A 5,850-nucleotide genomic window follows, 5' to 3' on the forward strand; every position below is an offset into this window, starting at 1 on the left:
AGTGAGCTCTCGGCAGAATATAACTAAGAGTAATGCCCATTCGGTTCGTTCTGTTATGTCATCTTTTTTTGCCGGCAGACAGAACAACTCGCTCCTGCGTATGCATGCTAAGAGTGATTGCTGCGCGTGTTGCTGACTCAAACTGTATTCCTGGAACAGCCCATGGAAGCCCTAGTCCTTGATACTACGCATATGCGGAAAATGAGCATGCACTGTATAAACTAGGGCTGCGTGAGGTTTCGTGAGAGGCTGCGGAAAGTAACTTACATTAAGGGGTTAACTATTAAGCAGGCTGTGTCTTAAGGGTTGTCGTTTAGTGAGCATGCTAAAAGTATTTAGTCCAAAATAAATTCTTGTATGCACAAAGACGCTTTTAACATACATTATATAATACGCTTCGGTAATTGCGATAGCTTTGTTATTTCATGATAGCTTTATTTTTAGTATTATTTTTATGAAGTAGCTCAGCAACCGGTTCCTCGACCAAGGTCCCGTCTCATCTGACGGAAGTATTTCTGAATGCCGTAGATTATTTTTACGTATTTCGCAAACGTAATTTACGAGGAAACGCATTTTGAAAATCTTCCTGATGAAAAGAATAAACCCATTCATTGTAGTATGATTCAATTACATTGTCGATGATTAACCACGCAAAGCCAGTCTAGTATCGGGTGGATGTAAGCATTGGGCCTGGGGTTACTCATACGGTGCCCTGTGGCTGTTACAGAGCTATGTATCATGGTATCATGTCCTTGTTCCCTTAAGCAGCGTCTTGATGTGAGGGTTTAGGAATGTATTGAAATCCAGGCATATTCAAGCATCCGTCCAAGCAAGCTATGCTGATAAGGTTTGCCTCATTTGCGAAAGACAAAAAAAAGTTTTAGGTGGTACTGGCGGGCTAGTTGGTTGTACATGATCTTGAGAACAGCAGCGCTAAATTTCAGAAAACATGGACAGGCAAACAAAGATGACACAACACACGCAACCAGTGTTGTATTTTTGCTTGCCTCTCCATGTTTTCTTAAATATTGCACGGCTGTTCTCTCTCTCTCTCTCTCTCTCTCTCACACACACACACACACACACACACACACACACACACACACACACACACACACACACACACACACACACACACACACACACACACACACACACACACACACACACACACACACACACACACACACCACACACACACCACACACACACACACACACACACACACACACACACACACACACACACACACACACACACACACACACACACACACTATAATCTGAAATGGTATTTACTTGCATTCAGCTTGAAAGTGGAAAACAATCACGGCGATTAGAGTCTCGGCCGCTCGTCTCGTACCAGGACATCACAGACTCACCCGCCGAATAGTTACTTACATTAAATATTCAGGAAAATTAGACCAACACATACGCGAGGCATGAACAGACTGTGCAAGACGGCCCCGCCTACATGCTGCAAAGCCTTGCCTGTTAAGGCATTTCTGAGGTGCATCGAAGCCTCGTACGTTGCAGTATTGCCGTATTCGTTGATGTCGTACCCGAACGTCACCAATACTACAGCTGATGCCACGCGCATGTGTGGCTTCGAACGCCTCGCACAGCCGCAGACGCACTGCATCTAGATAATTCCTTTTCGTTCTTGAAGTTGCCTAATTCCGCCCGCGCATTGCCGCTGTAGGTGGAGGTCGGTTGTACGCACCGATGCTAATCTGGTTGATCACGCGTCACCGCTTGCCGCGCTGCGTCATCGCATGAACAGTCAATATTTTACACTCGGCGGAGCGAGCCACTGCGAAGCATGGCGATGCGTAAACGTGCCGCCGATAATGTAAGACGCGGTAACTGTCGCATCAGACAATATTTCAAAGTCGGGCCACAATGTTCCTTGTGCGGGCTCTGTGGTGGCTTCGGGTCAACCAGCACCCCAAGGCTCTTTCATTTTCCAGAAGACGACAGGTAAGTACATGCTACTCAGGATCAGAGCGTAATAATAATTGCTGAGGTTTTACGTGCCAGAACGACGATATGAGTATTAAGCACGTCGTAGTGGAAGGCTACAAATTAACCGAGATCGCCAGGGGTTGTTTAACGTGCGCCCCAATCTAAGCACACGGGTGTTCTTCGCTTTTCGCCCCCATCGTAGCTCGGCTGTCGTTGCTGGGAATCGACCCACGCCGCCGAGCTCAGCTGCGCGGCACCTTAACGGAGAACGAGTCTATATAGGCGCATTGCGCTTCCGAATTTCAGGAACGTCCTTTATAACTACAGCGTAGCTTGTGCACTCCGAAAGAGAGATTGGTTGTGCTCTAGCGAACCACACCCAAGTACACGCGGTTTTTTCATGCCTGCGTAAGACAGTTAAAGCTTGTTTATGCAAACATCTAGGCAAGAAGCAGACGAGGACAATGAAAAACACTGTAGACAGGGCGGGCGCCAGAGAGTTTGTCCTCGTTGCTTCGTGCCTAGATGTTTCCATAAGAGTACGTATGACCAACTAGCTCAAGCCAAACATTTACTGTTTAAAGTTAGCGCCCGTCCTTTCTGCTTCCTACTCTTCCTTTTCCGAGTCTTTGTTCTGTGCTTACATGGATCGCTTCAAAGTTAAACCTTACTTTTAAGGGCTCGTTTTTCTTTGTTAGACACAATATTAATGAGAACTAACAGACAGTAATGCCAAGGAAACTTTCCTTGTCATACTTTCCTTGGCATTACTGTCTCTTAGTTCTCATCAAAGTTAAACCTGTAACAAAAGAACGTTATTTCTGTTTCTTGCCAGTACCTGTGTTCCTTTCGTCGGTGTAGCTATTCTTGTGGCTGGGAAGTCAAGACCGAGCCCTCGAGCTTAGAAACGCGGCATCCTACGTGCTAAGCTACCATTGTGGCTCAGTATCAGAACGTCATAATAGCTGAGCCACCGCTGCAAGTGCGAAACATGGGATATTTTTTTTTCTTGTCTGAGATCTATCTTTTTTTTTTCTATCTGTAATATGTTATGGAGCCCCGTCAAAGGGTCTTTAAGGTGTTAGGATGAAGCGACAGTAAAAATTAACCCCGTCACATGGTACTGATGGCATATTAAAGTGACAAAAAAGTGAAAATTAGTTATCTTAAAAAAAAGGGTTGATTATAATTCTAACTGTGCGCTATATCAAAAGGAGGCGATGGCGTATTAGTAATCACTGAAGAAATGTACACTGAAATAGAACCAAAACAATTCAAACGTGGACAAAACTCCTTTTCTATTTAACTAAAGTCGCAATTTGGGCATGTTGGTCTGCCATTAGAATGCGAAAAGTTGCGGGACTGAGGCAAAGACAGAAAAAAAAAAACACGATGAGGCGCACGATGCGCAATCTTACAACAGTCTTATTTCCAGAATCGCGTGACCTTTAGTACATATGTTAACAACATACAACACATGTCTAGAGAGTTATCTTTACATGTGTTTACTACCCCTCAAAAAACGCTATCTTTTACTGACAAGGCAATGGAGAGCTCGTTGATGCACCTAACTGCGAATTTAGCGATGTTTGGTGCTTCTATTATCAAACGTGTCATTTCATTTTGCTTCTAGCTATTATTGTGCACTGGTGAAGCTTGGTCCCGCAGTCGCATTTCCTACAGTGGTGGCCAACCAGTGACCTGCTTCACATTGTTGGCGTGCTCGCGCAGCCTGTGATTAGCGCAGTGGTATGACTGCCCTAAAGTAAAAGCGATCACATGATGGTAGCATGCGCTTGACTGTGCCTTCTTTACGCCATATGTATGTACTTGGTCTTATGCTGCTTATTGCATACCTTCTTTTCTCTGCTTTTTGTGCCAGTCAGCTTGTTCAACTCTGCCATATTGTCACGGGCAGAAAAAAACTTCAGCACGTTGGACAATCATGTTTAACTTGTGTGACACCCTGTGAATATAGGGAGTCAACGTAGCATTTTGCTCTTTTTTACCTACTGGACGCGCACATTAATAGTAGCCCTTATGGACTTGATAAGTTTTTCGGCCACAAAAACTAACATTTGTCTCGTGTGGCGGTGGTGTTCTCTTACACCGAAAAAGAGGGGACCAGTGCGAAGACTGGTTGCGCTGGCTTAGAGGAGTTCCCGTATATCCGGCCTATGAAAGACGAGTACATTGTTGGTTCAAAACTGATTTCCATCACCTGAATACAAGTATTTTCCACGGCATTCCTGAGGCACAAATTTAAGATTGCTCGAGTGGGCAGAGCTAAATGGAAGGATGGGTTTGTTTGCTCATAGCTCCCGCACAAATGATTCTCTTCAAAATGAAGTTGACTTCTAAAACACCGGACGCTAGCATCATTTGGTAATTCGTCGTTCATTTGTTGGAGGTCCAGGTATTTTCCTGCGATGGACAGTACTTTTTCTACTTCTCGTTTGAAATCCGACGCGTTGCAACCAAAATGTAACACAAAGTCGTCGACGTATCAGAAACATTTGCACACCTATTGTTGTTAGTAGTTCGGTAGCTAGTGTTTTGTCTAGGTGTGATAAAAAGAAATGACTAAGTGTTGGTGCTATTCATGACTAGAGGCATATGCCTTTCCTTTGTAGATGGAAACTGTCCCCCACCATGCGAACTGCGTAACGAGTGGGTGGTTTAAAGCTTCCCACCAATTTACAAAGGGCTACGCAATAATTCTTCATCCTCTTAATCATCCGCCACAACAACAACTAAGTGTGCAGCTGCGTAGGTGCACTTATTGCCTTAGAGGCACGTAGCGGGTGCTTCGTTGCTTTGCAAAACGGGATGATTTATTGCATTGTGGGTGCCTCGCAACTGTACTTGCAGTAGCGCCGTCAGTTTACAAATAGCAATATGAAGGCCGCTGCTTCATAGTACTTGTTGCGCTAGCATTAGTTCAGGAAATTAATGTGCTAACATTCAGGCACAAAGAATCTCATCTATAGGTGTCGTATGGTCCATCTGTATCAGCGTGACTACAGATTCTTTCTCATCGAGTTCACATAAATTAAAGAAGAGTGCCTAGAGTGATTGCTTACACAGGTCTTATGCAACTCCAATATCCCTGGTGCTACGACTTTTAGAGTAGCTCCGTAGTAAACAAGGTCTTAGATTGTCGCAGAAGTTCTTTTCTGGACGTTATTGTATTCGAGAACAACTGATACAACCGGCCTTACTGGTGACTGTCAGGGGTTTGCATCCACAGAAGGTTAGGAACATCTTAGGTTAAATAAATTTTAGGTGCTACATCAGTATCATTTTCTTAGGGCAGAGTAAGACTGCTCACCAGGGAGAGGCTATTGGTAAGAACATAGAATTTCTGTGTACTTTTTATATATTGTGGTATCCTTTAAGAGAATGCTGAACTTACAAATATAAATAAAAACTAGTTTCTTGTTTTTCAGCTTTATTTAACGGTGGTGATGTTCCCGGTACCAGCGGTTTTGCAGGTTGTTTGAATCCATACTGCAATCGTGACGGGAATCTGTGGGCGAGTTTAAACAGAAGCAATGAGTTAGTGAACGAAGAACACAATATACGATTGGTGGGGGCCTAATTCTTCATTGTTGACACATATTTGGAGGTGTTTAGTTGATATACATTAAAACACTGTCATGTAGCTCTTGTATACAATTGTATACACTTATAAACGGCAATTTAATTTAGTCACGATGCGCTGAAGTCAGCGTGGCTTACTCACCCATGCTCCCAGGAAGCAGCTGAGGGCAAGGCAAGCGTTTTGATAACCGAACGTATCGTAGACGTATCCGGCGACAGGTGGCGTAATGATGGCTCTGCAGGAAATGGTCAAAGTTGCATTCATGTCTCGCACGCTAATACG

Source organism: Rhipicephalus sanguineus, chromosome 6, assembly GCF_013339695.2.
Source record: "Rhipicephalus sanguineus isolate Rsan-2018 chromosome 6, BIME_Rsan_1.4, whole genome shotgun sequence".
Classification (NCBI taxonomy): domain Eukaryota; kingdom Metazoa; phylum Arthropoda; class Arachnida; order Ixodida; family Ixodidae; genus Rhipicephalus; species Rhipicephalus sanguineus.